Source organism: Misgurnus anguillicaudatus, chromosome 21 (assembly GCF_027580225.2).
Source record: "Misgurnus anguillicaudatus chromosome 21, ASM2758022v2, whole genome shotgun sequence".
Lineage (NCBI taxonomy): Eukaryota > Metazoa > Chordata > Actinopteri > Cypriniformes > Cobitidae > Misgurnus > Misgurnus anguillicaudatus.
The window spans coordinates 29,970,865-29,987,229 of NC_073357.2; the positions used below are offsets into that span (position 1 = coordinate 29,970,865).

Below are 16,365 nucleotides of genomic sequence, written 5' to 3' on the forward strand. Positions count from 1 at the left end.
GTAATGTAACACATACACGCTTGCCATCACTATCATTAAATAACCACAAAGAGACAAATATTGGTAATGATGAAAGACCTGCCGAAGTCAAGATCCCGTCATCTTCTCTTTCACGAGATGTGTGAATTGAGAGCCGCGGAGGGCTGTGTATTAGGACGCATACGGCACTAATTACTGATTAGTTCGTTGGCATAAAACAGCCAGTCTTTCAGACGACTTCTTTAATTTCTCCCGTGTTTAATACGTGTTGCTCAATCCTATCCGTACAAATCATCTTTTACACATATCTAAATTAATCTGCGCAGTTAGCCTGCCCTGTTACCAATGCGATCGCAGGAATGCGCCCGCTTGAAAGCCAGTTAAAAAGAGGAGAGAAAGCGTGAGACGATGCCTGCACTCAAAGTGCTTTTAACTGAACCTCTTTGAACACATCACTTAAATGTAATTTGCTGGTTTCAATGAGATTTATTCAGAATTAAGCATAATAAACAAAGCTAGCTCTCCCTATGCATTCCTATAAGCCGAGCGCTTGTCAGATTGCTGCTTTGACAGCTCCGACTTCAAAAGCTCAACGTTGTCAACAAATAATGAAATAAATAAGAGGAAAGCGTGATTACCCAAGTACTTGGTTTATCTCTCTCTCTCTTTTTTTAAGTTTATGCGTTGCATCCGATTGGCTAATTAACTCCTTCTCTACTGCACAACAAAGTGGCGTCTCCTTAGCGAGCCGTTCTGACACGCTGTGCTGACACAAATGTGCTATGAGCATTTATAATGTAAATTGAATTTGAAGGTGTGATGCATTTTGTTAATAGGATCCATTTAGGGAGAGCGTGCCAGGGTATTTTACCTTTTAATATGGAAATAAAGAGGTAATTGTGAGGGCTTGGGAGATGGTGGCATATTAGCATGTCATAATTCGTGTCGTGTGTTGTTGTGCGAGGCGGATAATGTGGTTCAGTGATAACTAGACATAACAATTACAGAATCTTGCTCTACTTTTGAAAGGGTTCGGAGATGAGGCTGTGGTCAAACTGAGAGTTTGATCTAACTAAAGGTTGAGTTTCACACCTCAATGGTGCAGAGTGCACACATTTACTCCCATGACCGCACACACTGACTCTGAGTAATAAGTCATCTCAATAACACACACCCAGAAATGTGCTAACACACACACACAAATGTATTTGTTCATGCGTAGGTGTAAAGCGTTTTGCTTTGTCTTCAGGCTTCAGTCCGGGCTGAGTCGTGCAGCAGCAGGTAAAGCTTTCTGTAAATTATAGCCTAAGGGCAGGTCTTCTTCACCCAGCGCTCAGTGCTGTTTGAAGCTGTCTGACTGGAATGCATGAGCCCTCAATATATTGATAATTGGGTTTGTTTTCACCATTAACCCATTGATGCCACCTGTTTTCCGATGCAATTTGCATGAAACATTGATTCTTTCTGACACCCTCCGTATGTTTGCCAGAGATTTCATTTTCTTACGAGAGACTGTTTACTGAATTGTGAACTTTATTTCATTTTTATTATATTTCTTAACAAATATGAATGATGTAAATATGCATATTTATAGATTATTTAATACAGTATGATATGAAAATATGTTTTTGACATTAGAAGTTATTCATAGCTGCGATTTCAAACATAGGCAAAATATGGAATTACAAAAGTAAAAATAATATATAATGTACATTTAAATATTCAGAAATGTTACTAAAGTAATTAAGATATTTAAGTAATTATAAATATATTTAGCAGATGGGTGATTATCGCGAAATTAGACTTATGAGGTGTCGTGAAACATTTTGATAAAAAAAGTAAATGCAAAGTAAAAGTATCAAAATAAGAAGCATACAGTTACAAACATCTTTTCATGTACTATTTTGGACATGATTTCAAATGATATCATACGAAACAATTTCGATGTTTTTTCCACATTTAAGGGGAAAACATTTTTCATTACCGCAACGTGCCCATGACTGGATTTGGGTTCTTTGACATGGAAATATTTATAATAAAAAATAAAAAGCTTCAGTGCATGTTATACTATACACATTACAGTAAAGAAACATGTGGTATTTGTGATCATTGCTAAATGTAGAGCCAATAATAAGGAATATAAATGTGTCCAAGAAAAGTTTCTCATCCTCCGCAACATTTTTCATTCATTGATTAAGCCCTCAATGAACTAACATTTTCAAAAAAAAATAGTTGGAAGGGACATAATTGACTGTTAAACTCAAGATGGCTACCAGGTAAGCGGTTCTTATTTTTTCTCTCCAGATAAAAGTTGAAATTTTGTTTGTCATAGTACCTACACTGTAAAAAAAACTTTACTGCCTTAAAATTTTTTGTTGAATCAACTCAGATTTACAAGTCATGTCAACAGAAATTAGTTGTCACAACTTATAAAATATAGTTGAGAAAAGTCAACTTAAGTTTATAAGTTATAACAACTCACCTGTAGTTATAACAACTCATCTCTAGTCAAGATAAATAATAGTAAGTTGAAATGACTTAAAACCGAGTTGATTCAACAAAAAATGTTTGACAGTGTAGTACAAATTTTTAGTTCTCATTACGGAAACATGAGTTTGTAAATGCATATATTTATTGTAATATCATGTTGCGGTAATGTTATGTTTTATAATGATAACATAAAAAATTTAAATAATTTTATAGGAAATATGTTTTAAATCCAGACCATAATCTTATATGTGCAAAAAAATTAGCTATAAGGGCTTTTTAAAAAATCTGATGCTACCCCCTTCTAAGTCTGATTTTGTGAGAATCACCCACAATGCTTTTTCCAAAGATACTTACAAATAAGAGAGAGTTTAACATTTTGTCTAACCTTCCTTAGGGATATACATGAGGTATTATATAACATTAAATTGCATATTTATGAAAGTTATTATAAAATGATATTGTATGTTTACCTTTTCTCAATGTACTATTGCACTATAAGGAAATTTTCTTAATTTGTTCGTGTGTAGCTTGTTTTGCTGTTGTTAATACTGTTTTTGAACCCCCCAGGCGTGTAGTTTCTAGGATTTAATGCTAAATAAGATTTATAATTCATATATTTGGCCTAGATTTCTTTCTTTTCCCAGGGCCTTTGACAATTGATGATTTCTGGATGCACTTAAGAAGTGTATGTGTCAGTATCTTTAAACATACTGTATGATGCCTGTCAGTAATATTTTTTACAAATAATTTTTTTTACCATTTTCAATCATCCTTTTATTTATTTTTACGTTAATCGAATTCAGGTTTACTAACAATTGTTATTTCATTATATGTACATTTATATACTTGTGTGGATGTGTACAATATAGCTAATTAGCTCATACTGTATGTGCTGCAGATTAAATAATGCAATGCTTGCTGTTATGTTAAATAAGAAGGGTGCACGTACTGCAAAATCATTTGTTACAATTAAGCATAATCATGAATGTTTGTGCCAGCGTAGTAAGCTGAAATTGGTGCTCTTGTTTGTGTGTCTTGCGGGGGTCTTTGCTCAGGACGCAGGCTTGATTTGACTCCGTGAGTGTTTTCTCTGCTGTTTGACATTCTCGCCGTCTCTCTCCTATAGGCCGTGCGCTCTATAGCTTGTGGCGCTCCCAGTGGATCAGACTCTTTCCACTAACAAAATGCAAAATACAAAATTAATAAAAACACCCTTTGAAACTGACAAATACGCCTCAGGCAAAATATTGGCCCGTCGGCTGCTTAAAATTTAATCAGTATTTCTTATTTATTTATTTATTTCCACGGCCATCCTCGTATTTTTAATAACACGTTGCTAGGGCTGTCTATGTACAAAGTTTGCCTCCATCAAGAATTACATGTTTAATAGGTCCTGACAGTCCATGGACTCTCCAATTTCCCAGGGGATGTATGTTAATAAAATAAACACATTTTCTTTATCCCTAAACCTTAATCCTTGTCCCTCTCAGAAATCGATTTGATCTTCCAGAGCAAATAAACTTACACTGTTTCGGTATTATTCAATTACTGCAAGTTAAACACCAAATATCAGTATATTTTACCAGCCACTAATTTCAGAATGTAAACAATTTTATTCTGTGACTTCTTTGAAGAAGTTTTGTTTTTGTGTAATACTTTTTAGTGTAAAAAGTGTTTCTGTGCCTTAGTAGATTTAACAAAAATAAAATGAGTAAACTGTGTTACATTTTTTGAATTTTAATTCTTTTAATCAAAATATGAGTTAAAATAACATAATAATTTGAGTAATTCTAAATGAACACATCATTGAGTAAATTCAACTTCATTGTACCATGTATAATCCACTTAAATTTGTAAGAAGGAAATAAACTTAATAATTTTGTGTTGAAACTATGATTTTATTATTAAACATAACTAACAAGGCAGTGGACTCATAGTTCCCAGCATGCTTTGTATGGGACTGCATTTGGAGAGTATAATTTGAATTTAAACTCTATTTTATGTGTTTTTATCTAAAAAGAAAAATTTGTTTAATGTTCATATATCTTCAAGATTTGGAAGAGTTTCTGTTCCTTCTTTTGAGTTTTGTAGTTACCATTGCACTGTGTGGGTGCATTGATTGAATAAAAGTTTTGTGTCCTCATCTCACGGAATAAAAGAACAACAACGAACCATAAATAATTTAATAAAATAATAAAATTAATTAAGAAATTAGAAGACATTAACTACTATTTTTCATTTAAATGTTTGCATTTAAATTTTAATTAAGTTTGTGTATAATATGCTGGTGCTTTTTACATTGGTTGTACTTAATTTATTAGCTTTTTCTTAAAATGCTACTTAATATTTTCGCATTCATTGAAATCCATATCAATCCATACAGTATTAAGCTGTCCTTACTCAGTAAGTTCAATAAACTTAGAAAAAGTAGTTGGAAATGTTGCCTTAATTTTATTGAGTTAGATCCAAGTAACAGTTTTTACAGTGTGGAAATTTCCTAAATTTGTCTGGTATTGCATCTATTTGATTTTAAATTACGCTAAAGGGTCTGTTTTTCCCCCAAAGTTATTTCATGCTAGCTTTGTTGTTTAAAATGAAACTTAAGCATTTCTGCATGCTACTGTCTCTGTTCTCACATGTGTACGTCTACATGCAAGATGTCGGTTTCTCCGTGGAAAGCTTTTACTTTTTAACCCTTTCTTCACTTTCTCACTTATTAGTTGAGTTGAAGTGTATGCCAAGACAAGCAATACTTCGGATTCTATCCATCAATATTAATGGCTCAATATATTATGCATATTATTCTTTAAATACCACATAAAATGTGTTTTTTGTGACTTATACTCTTAATTTTGCATATGCTCTTAAGTAAGATGCATTAAAAAGTAATTGCCATCATCGGTTTTGTCACTCAAGTTGCCACAAACCATCTTTGACAAGCTTTTCTCCCTCTACTATATATTGCACGACCAATCTTTGTTCACTCCAACGTCAGAGAAATAGCAAATTCAGCACTTAAGTGTCAGAAAAGTGGCTTTTCAGGACATTCAGGGAAATATCCAGCAAAGCACATTCAGATTAAGTTAAGCAGCTATAGATAATCCAATGACATCACATTGTGGAGTCAGTCAGAGAGGAACGTGTGCTATTGGAAAGCCAGTATTGATTAGTGTCAGCATTCTGATTGTGAGATTTACTTAATGTTGACACGTGCCTAATTTAACAGCATTCTGCCCCGAGGCCTCGTGGGGGAAAACAATGCTGAACATATATATATATATATATATTGACTCCAATGTGTTTGTTATCTAACTCTGTTTAAATGTGTCACAGCCTGAAATGAAGACAAAATAATGTTATTCAGAGAGAATGTGTTATGTGTTGCTTTAAGCACTCATAATAGTGTTTTAATCAAGGCTAGCATCTTTAGTAGAAGAGGAACAAGGCATCCAGGCAGCTTTCCATGAATCTCAGATATATGGGTGTTTATTAGGAGGCGGGCATCTTTGATGTGACTCCTAATTATACAAATGGGGTAATAACAATGGAAATCACAACGCTGTGTGTGGTATATCTGTTTGCAACACAGCCTGTTTCTGTTTACTTGCACGGCCTTAAGCCATGCGCACACGCTCACACGCGCACTAAAACTCTCTGATGGCACAGTCAGGGATTTCCTGGTGTAAATCAGAACAACAACAACAATAAAGAAATCTCTACGCATGGTTATTAACGCACGCCTCAAAGTTTCTCCGAGCACAAGCAGTGACTTTTTTCTTTGATGTAGTTGATTTCATTCGCTTTATCATTGCGGTGCCCCAGGACGACATCCTCGTAAAGTCAAACTCGGTGCCGATCTTACTGTACAAAAGTTTTCCGTGACAAATCCGAAACGCGTCATTATGCTCGGCTCTCAAAGGACAGGCGCTCGCAGTGATCACGAGAAATAGTTCTTTTAAAGCTTCCCCGTTTAGGAAGCAGAATTAACAAGCTCCATTTTCTCTCGACGTACAGTAGTTGAAAAGTCTTGTTCGGTTAAAGAATACAAAACCAGCGGATCAGATTCTGATGAGGAGAGACAAGTGCTTTAAATTTTTGATTGAAGACAAAGCTCTCTGTACAACAGAGGAAGAATAGCGAAGATCGCGCTTTCATGGTAGGACCCCGGCTCTTAAGAGTGAGGTTTCACCCGGTGCATTAGCAGCGCATTAATTTTGAAATGAGAAACCTCGTTGAGCTCATATAATGAGCGCTTAATTATTGACAGCCATTGATGAATATTTAACAAGGGCAATGGTCTTGACTGGTTGGATGCATGTGGAGGAGAATTAAGGAAGACATGCTTGCCCCATGACCCAGAATAACGTTTCCTTTTTAGGACACATCTTCTGGGTAAAAAAAAAAGAGGTGGCAGGTGAATCTCACCATCTCACAGAACTTAGACTTTTTGTGTTTTTGTACTACTTTTATCATTTTCATTTTAGGGGTTTAAAATGCGCAGAAGCCTCCCAACTGGATGCCCTCCAAAAAACAGACTCTCATTTATAATTTCTCATGTGAATGGATGAAATAATGCCACATGTAGTTTTAAATAATTGGGCTAGACTTACAGTAGCATAAGAGGAGGAAGATGAAGATCTTAGATGGTGAGGCGTAGTGGCTCACACAGTGCTGTCTTACCTGATCAACTAAGACGAGATCTTGTCAGGTCCTGTGAAGGCTTGTGTTTCGGCTATTTGTCCCCTGAGCCGCATGACTGCTTTAGGCTGAGGGTTGTGACAGCGCTCTTTTAGTTTACATGAAGGCCAGTTTGTTCTAGTGCCTACAAGAGGAAAAGTCTTGCTGCTGGCCCGCTGTCACTTAATATGCCCACCCTCCTCTTCCTGAGCCTCCAAAGAAGCCCCTTAAGTGCCCTTCAAAATCTCAGCTGTTGTGAGATGCAAAAAGGGCCCGGAAAAACACTTTGACAGACAGCGAGAAAAGCATTTCTTTCTTTGTATTATGTTTAGCTTGTATTTCTCGAATGGGCGGGCATAAAGAAAGTTAAACGTGTATGAGTTTGGAGGTAACCTTTTTATCTGTTTTTCAGATGGCCTTTCCTTAAGCCAAGTTATAACAACAGTCTTCCTCTTTTGGACACAGTAATAAATGTTGCTTTTTTACAGTCAACATCCCTTTGTAAATCAGAATTCCAGCATTCCGGCTCGGCTCTGCCAGGCCTCAGCTTGGCCCTTTGTAGTGGTACAGTATATCTTCCAGCCTGCGATACTGCACTAAGAGTGACCCACGCCAGCTGACATCTTAATTAAATCTTTAGGATCCCTTTAAAGCCTTTTATTGGGAGGGAGAAATATGAGTTTGCTCTGGAACCAGGAAGGTCACGAGCCTCCCTTTAGCGGGCTGACGCTCAGAATATTGCTACCATATTTAGTTGTGTGTGTTTTTGGTAAAAACGCTACACACTCTTGCCCTAAAAAAAAAAAACATATCGTACACTCCTATAGGGGTGCACTTCTGTGCGCGTTCGTCGATTCAACCCAGTCGTCACAGGCAGCCCCCCGCAACGCTTCTGACGGCTGAGAAATGTCATTACAGGCCAAAGATGAATAATAGAATCAGCCACACCGCCGTCATATTCCACGCTTTAGATCTAATTAACACCACTGAAGGTCATTTAATGATCTTAATCAAATATTTTGCAGTGCATTTATACTTGGAGCTCTGTTTTTAGTGGGATTCTTGGTTACAAGCTCGGTCTTACTGTGGGGAGGGGGAAATATATAAGCATATGTAACACATAAATTAAATAGAGACCCAAATTTGTGGCTCGCAAATAGGCCTGGAAGAAGAATGCATCTTTACCCAATTTACACGCAGGGCTCATAATTCCCAATGTGAGACAGGAAGTAAAAGTGTTGCTTCAATTTACAGATAATTTGAGCTTTTCACACATATCTGTTGCACGTAACATCCATTGAAGAAAGGCGAAAAAGACTCATTTAAAGAAGAGCGTATGCATGAGAGACAAAGTACAAATGGTATTTTTCTCCAGATACACTGTGATTTTATTGAAATGGTAAGCGATTATTTTGGATACAGCTGTCATCCCTCATTAATGTGCATTAGGAAATGCATCAAAGTGCATGAGGCTGCATGTGATTAATTTATACAGCACTCGGTATAAGGGGAAGCTTTGCAGGTGCATCCGACTCAAAGTTAATGGATCAAACTCAAGTACATTCCTCTGCTGGAGTGCATCACTCATTCGGTGTCATTTCAAGCATCAGCCTGTCCGTCTCACACCTTTAAGTGACCGGACCTAAATAAGAAAGTCAAAATGAAGGAATGAATTGTCCCGTGGACGTTTCAAACCCCAAATGCTTAATTTCTTCGCAATCATATCATGATTAAACCAAATCAACAATTCCCTCCATTTTAACCTCATGTCAACACCAATCAGCATCTTAAACAGAGATAATCAGAGCTTATGTCATGGATATTTGGCGCTATATGTTTACAGGGCCGGCCCATTTTTAGGTCCCCTGTCTATTAGCATTGAAGGCAGAGTGCCAAAGTCTAAATGGAGGGTTAATTTTTTAATTACCTGTGAAAGCAGGTAAGGAGAGTCATGCTTTAATTGGTCCAGCACAGTTTTAATGATGTAATTATTTTCGAGGCTGTGGCTTTGTTTGTCTGTGATGAGAGAAGGATGATAAGCGAGGGAAATATCTCTCAACGCACGTCACTCAACGATTTTAATCTTTAAGTTCTTGGAGAGCATTTGAACCTTGTGACACTGCATAATTCAGATCTTCTTATTGATGTCTTTTTAAAGTTTGCATATAAACTATATGCACTGAAAAAAATATTCATTCAATTAACTAATTTTTAAGGTAAGTGATTGCAATCAATTAATTTAAGCTACATTTAAACAAAAGTTTTTTTATTTCTAATTTTTTTGTTTAAATGTAGCTTAAATAAATTGATTACAACCACTTACCTTAAAAAAATTGATTAAATTGAATGAATATTTTTTTCAGTGTGGGGTTTTATGTGTAATGCTCAATAGTGTGTGATTTTTGTTTTATGACACAAGTGCCGATCTTTTTGATCTATGTGTTAACATTTTGGTACTTTTCAGATGTGTTTTATATTGCTTCAGAGGATGCTCGAAATTATTTTCAGTTGAAAGAGTTTGATGTTTCTTGTAATGACTTTTATGGAACCCGTGTGCAGAAATTAGCCTGACTTATCATATGTCAATGCACAAAATGTTATGAATTTTATGGAAAGTAAATGGGAGTTTTTAGTGCAGATTGTTTCATTTTGCTTAAGTTGCAATATTAATTGTCATTTAAAATAGGTGTCCAATAGGTGATTCCAAATTAGGACCTAATACAAAAGCATAATATGAAGACTGATGATCGAAAATTTTAGTTTATAAAATTGACATTTAACATTTAAACTTTTTGGGTATAATAATAATAATAATGTGTATAATATATTTGAAGTATATGTTTAAAATTTTTAGTTTCATAAAACTTACATACACTGTTAGACTTAAAGGGATACTTCACCGATTTAGCATTCAGCTTTGTATCTGTAGAAACCCGGCAGTATTACTGAATGACCATGTTTCCCTCCCTCATTTCCCCCTGAGAGGGGAGATATTCAATTCAATTTTTTCAATTCAATTTTATTTATATAGCGCTTTTCACAATACTCAATTGTTTCAAAGCAGCTTTACATTAATAGAAGCAGTAAAAGCACAGAAAAATGACAGATAGCACAACATAATACACAATAGCATAAGCTGTCAAATTTGCTGAGGCTATGACTCGACATTATGAACGAGCGTATTACTAATGTAACGTCTAGGAGAAGAAGCTAAATTAAGCCCAAGCAGGCTACCTCCCCCCAAAATATCTGCATTTTGGTTCTGCAAAAAAGTCCTCCGATGATGTAATATGACGATTTTTGCATCATCGGAGGACTTTTTTGCAGAACCAAAATGCAGATATCTCTCCTCTCAGGGGGAAATGATGGAGGGAAACATGGTCATTCAGTAATACTGCCGGGTTTCTACAGATACAAAGCTGAATGCTAAATCGGTGAAGTATCCCTTTAAATGTAATTTCTACAGTTACCACAAAATGTCCAGTAAAATACCATAATTTTCTTTTTCAGTTCATTACTGTAATATGCATTGCATTATGCGTATTAACATTTAATTTACAGTGACTTACTGTATGTTTTGTATTTGCGTTAGACTGCTGTAAAACAACACCAGTAGTGCTACTGTAGTTGAATAAAACAGTGTTATAAAAGCATATAAAATGGAAAAATAAAACATATCTGTTAAATGAAATACACTTTATTTGTTATGCTTTTAGCAGTGAAGCAAATATCAAAAAGTGAATTGTTTTTCAGCAGTGTAAATAATTTATTGAGAATTGTAGATAGAAACAAGAAAGGGATTATGGATAAATGCTTGACCGTCAGATTTGAATTTGACCTCAAGACTTCAAAACACTACACTCTAAAAAAAAAAAAAACGGTGCTCTATAGAACCAAAACTGTTGCTTTGGATCGTAATCATAGAAGAACCGTTTTTAGTGCCATATAGCACCGGTGAAGCACCAGTGAAGCACCTGTGTAGAACCATATAGGGGCCATATAGAACCACTATAGCACCAAATATGGTTCTACATAGCACTATATGGTTCTACACAGGTGCTTCACTGGTGCTATATGGCACTAAAAACGGTTCTTCTATGATTACGAGCAAAGAACCACTTTTGGTGCTATATAGCACCGTTTGTTTTTAGAATGTAGTAACGCCAAGATTTCGCTCCTCTGAGTGTCGGGAGAGTGACAGAAGAGGCTACTTGGGGAGTGTAGCGAATTACTTTTATCAAGTGACCCTGTGGCACTGTGGTAGTGTTACGAACCTACAACATGGGCGACCTAGGTTTGATTCCCCTTCAAGGCAGTATATTTTTTAAAACTAGGTTACAGTAAGGGTATTATACTGCAAAATGGAACTGTGGTAAAGGCATCATACTGTAAAAACATGTACAGTTATGGTACTGTGTTGGGGCAGTTACTGCAACACGTTGCCAGTGAGTTACCGCATATTTACAATAAAAAGTCTAACAGTGTACAGTAGAGGTGAACCGCGGGGAAAGTTACACGGGACGAAAGTAACAAAAACGATTTTCTCCGAGCCCTGATCACATTTGCATTCCAAACTATGACAGCATATTTAGCATGCAACCCTTGACAGAGCTGACAAATAAATCATTATTTCCTTACCGTTTTGCACGTGTAGGTCCGGAAAGCTGTTTTCAACCATGATAAGTAAATTCCTAAAGCGGTAATTTTTTCTTTATAACACGTTGTGTTTCTCGTTCATGTGTTAAAGTACTGATCAATCTACAGGTTATTTAGTGCTCTAACTCATCCTAAAGTTTGCCTTCTTAGAGGTTTTCAAAATAAAAGTAAATCGGGTTTAAATGGCAGGAGTTTCTGTCGGGACAAAAGTAACACTTGCTACTTTTGTCCTGCTGCTAATACTGTTGTATATGTTGACAATTTATATTATTGTAATTTAATTTAATAGTGTTTAAACTGTTAAAACAATATTTTCAACAATTCAAGTTTGTACTGTCAGGTTGCTTTTGAAACATTTGATTAAACTTTAATTTTAAATGAAAATGTAATTTCATTATTTTTTGCAAAGACATATGAAAAAATATGTTTGCAGTTCGTCCCTGCTGAAAGGGTCAAAAGTAACTATTTTTACTGAAATTTTACTGAAGTTGTTTTACATTTGTTCACAATTCCACCTGGTATTGATAAACCACGCTTGTGAGTTATTGACCACAGCAAAAGTATATCTCTCTCTAAAACATTATCTTTTCAAATTAAGTTTTTCTAAAAAAAATGTACTTTCGTCCCTGCTCTCCTTTACTGTATTTGTATATGCCATTGGCTTGTATCATCTTTAAACTGTGTGAATTAGATGACAAATAACCCTGGGTCTCCGAACAATATTTTGCACTACATCTTTGATACTCATAAATCTTTAATCTACATTTTCTGTACATTCTGTTGATTGTGAAGCTTTGACATTAACAACGTTGGTTTTTAATGCATAGTAACGTATGGAAATTCTGTTTGATTCCATTTGGATGCGCTTGTGATCTGTGCGATAATGCCAAACAAATGGAAGTGTTGCCCCCCAATGAGAATTAATATTTGATTGAATTTCCACTAATTAAATAATAATAAATATTTGATTGAATAGCCCTCTACTGCAGCATGGCTATAGTGCAGCTTAGTCAGTCCCTCCTCCTCATGCTGTTTTTGCCACATCCTGCATTTAAACCCAGTGTCTTTAATCACCCCATTCAACCCTAACAGTAAGCGTTTCTACACGCACCCGTAATTGAACAGAAAGTGTCAAAACCTCCTGTTTGTCCAAACTTTGGTACAGCCAATGTGTCCTGTTGCGGACAGACTGGGCACAGTCCAGATTGGCTTGAACAGGGGCGCATTGTCCCTCACATTTTACGCTTCTGGCTGACGAGGGCCCTATTTCTTGTTCTTTAGAGAAAACCATTCTCTTAACATTAAAGACAGACCTGCAAATGTGCTTTTAAGTGCCAGCGAGTGAGATGTTTTTAGCTAACATCAAGCTGCTAATGATTTTAATGAAAGCTCCTTGTAGAGTCATATTTTTTTCATTGAATACATCACAGTAAAACAAAATCAATGCACAAGATTAATTAAGGCCGTTTCAGATGCCTTCTACTGTTTTTATTTTCTCTTCTCGCCCTCTCTCTCTCTCTCTCTATCTTTCCCTCATCTCTGTAAGCCTCTCCAGATGACGGGAAGCTGTGCTGTATTTAACGTGGTTATTTGACATTTAGATGTAAGGGGGAATAAAGCGAGAGGCTGAGACAGTAACAAACACAGGACAGTTTTTGACAGTTCTTTGTCCTGCTGGAGAGAAGAAAGGGGGCCGACTGTGAGATGCTACTTTGAAGCTCCGGAAATTTGTAATGAAAAATTTAAGCTACAAGAGAGAGGGGGCGGAAAAAAAGAAAAGTCGAGCCATTCATTTGGCCCTGCATACATTAGCGGGTTGGTAATTCAAAGGTTTTTGCTATGTGTTTTTGTCATTTGGACTCTAATAAATATCTTAGAGAATTGCTTTGATATTCCAAAATTGTCTCTGCGGCTGGTCCACGTTAAGAGAAAAGAGGGGAAATAATCATCAGGACTCCTGGCTCTAATGAGAAGGTCATTGCACTCTAATTATCACAGGCAGCTCTGCCTCAGCCCTTCAAAGGACCCCATGAGCGCGCCTGAGCTATAGACAATACAACACACACACACAGAGCCCTACCTGAACAGCTACTCGGCATCTAAAACAAGCAAACTTTACTAACAACACAGATAAGCTTAATGCATATAACATACACATTTCATATGACTAGAATAATACAGTTTACAAATTATTTATTTCATATCGAGGCGAGTAGGCAAAGTAAGTGTGTTTTCCAGTCAGTAATTTAAAGACTGGGTGGATACAGTACAGTATTTTATTGTTATTAACCTCCTAAGATCTGAGCTTTGGTTTGCTTGCATTTTAGATTTCTTGCAGCTATTTGGGGTTAGGAAGAACCAATAGATATAATTCTTTAAACATGAAGCAGTGTAATTGTCCATGTTTGTGTACAACAGGTTCCAGTTACACAGAATTAAGTGCAAACAAGTTTGATGTCATTTTTTTAATAGAATTTAATAATTTATTTTAAGTTAAATTTACTAAGGCACAGAATCATTTTTTTCAGTGCAGGTCTTAGGAGGTTGACCAATTAACTGGCACTGTCCCGTGAGTGAGACACCCGATTTTACTTTAATATTTTTCTTGTAAATGTTAATCTATCACAACAAACTATATATGTATTGTTGGAAAAGTCTAAGTAGTTTTCATATTTCAAAACCTTTTAGCAATCATAATAATGCAGTGACTGTAATTTATTAATTTGTGTCAAGAGTATGCAGCAACCTCACAGCAAACCAACACAAACCTCTTTTTTTATAATTTTATGTATAAAATAATACTATATTGCATAATTTTTAGTTATTACAATAAATTAAACTGCTATAAAAATGTTTTCTTATTTAATATTTTTACCTCCAGACACTTGCATAAAAAACTTACACTGTAAAAAAACTTTGCTGCCTTAAATTTCTTTGTCAAATCAACTTAGATTTTCAAGTCATGTCAACAGAGATGAGTTGTCACAACTTATAAAATATAGTTGAGAAAGTCAACAAAATTTTATAAGTTATAACAAATTACCTCTAGTTATAACAACTCATCTCTAGTCAAGATAAATAATAGTAAGTTGAAATGACTTGTAAATCCGAGTTGATTCAACAAAACATTTTAAGGCAGCAAAGTATTTTTTTTACAGTGTAGTAGTAGTAGTAGTAGTAGTTAAAAGTAACAATAATAATTAAATCTTACAGAAATATACTTTTGAAAACTTGGTGTAAACTGAAAATGAAAATGAAGAATATAAAATCTGTATACATGCTTAAAAGGTTTTTTACAGCGATGAACCTTTTTTGGTTCCTCAAATAACCATTTCTTTATACATTTTTATGATATAAAGAATGTTCTTCAGATGTCACAAGTGCTTTAAAGAACCATTTAGACAGGAAATGTTTTTCTATGGCATCGTAAAGCACCTTTATTTTTATGATTGTTGCTCTTCTATGCCCTACCTCTCTAAAACGTGTCGATTTTGTACCAAAGCTCATTGTTCTGAAAGGCGCTGTGTGCTCCGATTGGCCAGTTATCCAGTGCGTCGTGATTGACCGTATACCTCACACGTCTGGCGTAAACAGGGCCGGCCCTTGGGGCCCTAGGCGGGACCTTGAAAATGGGCCCCACTGGTGTAAAATATTTCATAGCAATGCAATTTGACAAGTGAAATTAAAACAGACAAAAATGAAAATGTATTTAAGTGTAGAAGTTTTGTATTAGGTGCAACATATTAAGCAATGTTGGTAGTGCAACAACTGCAGTGCAATAGAACTACAGTCCTGTATGTATCAAAACAAATATCATGGATATTAATACAAAATAATTACTATAGGGTGATAGAGTGTTCTGTATACTGTTTTTGAACCCTACTATAGTATATTTTTAGTATCTAAGAATTTTAATATACAGTTTACTACTGTAAATGATATAGTATAATAGTCTTTTTTCATGTTTGTTAATTTAGAAAGGGTGATGGAAATTTTTCTAATGTTTTTAAATAAGCATAGGCATTAAACAATGTAAAGCAGAAAATACCTTTAACTTGTGATTGCTTTTCTTTCTCTGTTTTTCTCCTTTTCTCTTCAGGTCCTAAAAGGTATATTATAAGGTATTTGAATGCCATAGTTGGCCAATGAATGCACCGTAACCTCACTAAAATAAGTTTTGTTTTTATCTTTATTGAAAGATGTAACGTAAACGTTGTTATACGATACTACATTACCCATAAGCATGCACAATGAGACACACCTCCGCAAGCACAATCGTGTCAGTAACATTATGCAAATTAGCCCACTCTGTTCTTATTTTGTAATGTTTTATGTCTTTACTTATACTATGGTTTTGTATTTATTAGCATTGTGTGGGGAATTTATCCTGTTGTTAAATCCCTTTGGGTTTTTTTTCACCTACCGTCTTTGTGATCCCCATTTTAATCAATAAAATCCCTGCTCATGTAGCGCGTAATTCCTGCTGATCGCGTCTATGAGATTTTTTGCAATGAGAAAATAATTTTTATGCATGGAGGGCCCTCGTCTGGTTGCGGGGCCCCA

The 16,365-nt window shown here is 35.5% G+C and overlaps 1 long non-coding RNA gene across 1 annotated transcript in view; it reads left to right on the forward strand.

The window, feature by feature from the left end:
- LOC129441930 (uncharacterized) overlaps positions 1–16,365 on the forward strand; it is a 145,880-nt gene that overhangs the window by 126,843 nt on the left and 2,672 nt on the right. The gene's annotated exons all lie outside the window — the stretch shown is intronic.